The following is a 1,008-nucleotide window of genomic DNA, read 5'->3' on the forward strand; positions in this document are numbered from 1 at the left end:
CACACACAGGATTGGGGAAGTCACGACACGCTGCCGGTTACTGTCAGCAGCCGGCTAGCCGCAGCTAACAGGCTAACAAGGTGGCTGATAATGCCATTTCAACTCACACATTTGGGAGTACGGAGCTACTCAAAAAGGACATCAAACCCCAATTAAATCCCCACAACATCAAATGTCACGTTAGACGAGACGATAGGTGGCTTTTTTTTTGCGCCATCAAAACAAACCACTTCACTGTCTCGGTAAACTAACGTCAACCAGCTAGTTTACAGGCTAACTAACGTGCTAGCGCTTTGGTTTACGTTGCTACGGGTAAATATCGACACGGAGCAGACGTTAACGTACTCGGATTGGGATTTAAAGTGATTAAAGATGTGAATTCAGTCAGCACTGACACCTACCTGGTTTTCTTTCTCTGCTTTTTAAAAAAATGTATGACCTCTCAATATCACAGCCCCACCGGTGGACCTGTGCTGCCTTCACTTACGCGTGGAAGTGTCGTGAAACACAGCTTCACCGCAAATAACGGCGAGGTAAACGATTAAATGAATGACATTTATGCGGGATTACGATTAAAAAATAAAATCAATTATTTAAAAACATATTAAAACTTATTTAATTAATAAATTCGGCCACACCACATAGTAAATCCGTGGTTCTAATAGCATCGCGCTGAGAAATCAGTAAGATTCACGATGTTATCTCTACTCTGTTGAATCATAGCTAATATTTGTCCGTTTCTGGTTCTGTATAAAACTAACTAACAAAAATGTTGAATATCTGTGCTGTAACTTTCTTATCACATTTGAGAAAAATCAATCAAACACGGTCAAATCAGTCGCATAGTAGTTGGATACCAGGGGACCCGAGCTTCGTAGAGGTCTGTGAAAGCAGCACCGTGCTGGGGGCGGTGTTTGTCATGGAGGACGTGAGTGCGAGGTAGACATCACGTGATTGGTAAACAAACAGCTGACTAGGATGTGAGAGTTTCTAAAAGTTAACAGAAAA

At 42.1% G+C, this 1,008-nt stretch overlaps 1 protein-coding gene across 1 annotated transcript in view; it reads right to left on the bottom strand.

Annotated features, from left to right (window-relative positions):
• sfxn3 (sideroflexin 3) overlaps positions 1 to 497 on the bottom strand; it is a 9,492-nt gene extending 8,995 nt beyond the window's left edge. Inside the window, exon 1 of the mRNA XM_035663733.1 lies at positions 402 to 497. The gene's annotated coding sequence lies outside the window, so the exon portion shown is untranslated. The remainder of the gene's footprint in view (positions 1 to 401) is intronic.
• Positions 498 to 1,008: the final 511 nt, after the last annotated feature.

Source organism: Morone saxatilis, unplaced genomic scaffold, assembly GCF_004916995.1.
Source record: "Morone saxatilis isolate NCDOM2014 unplaced genomic scaffold, NCSU_SB_2.0 Contig19, whole genome shotgun sequence".
Lineage (NCBI taxonomy): Eukaryota > Metazoa > Chordata > Actinopteri > Moronidae > Morone > Morone saxatilis.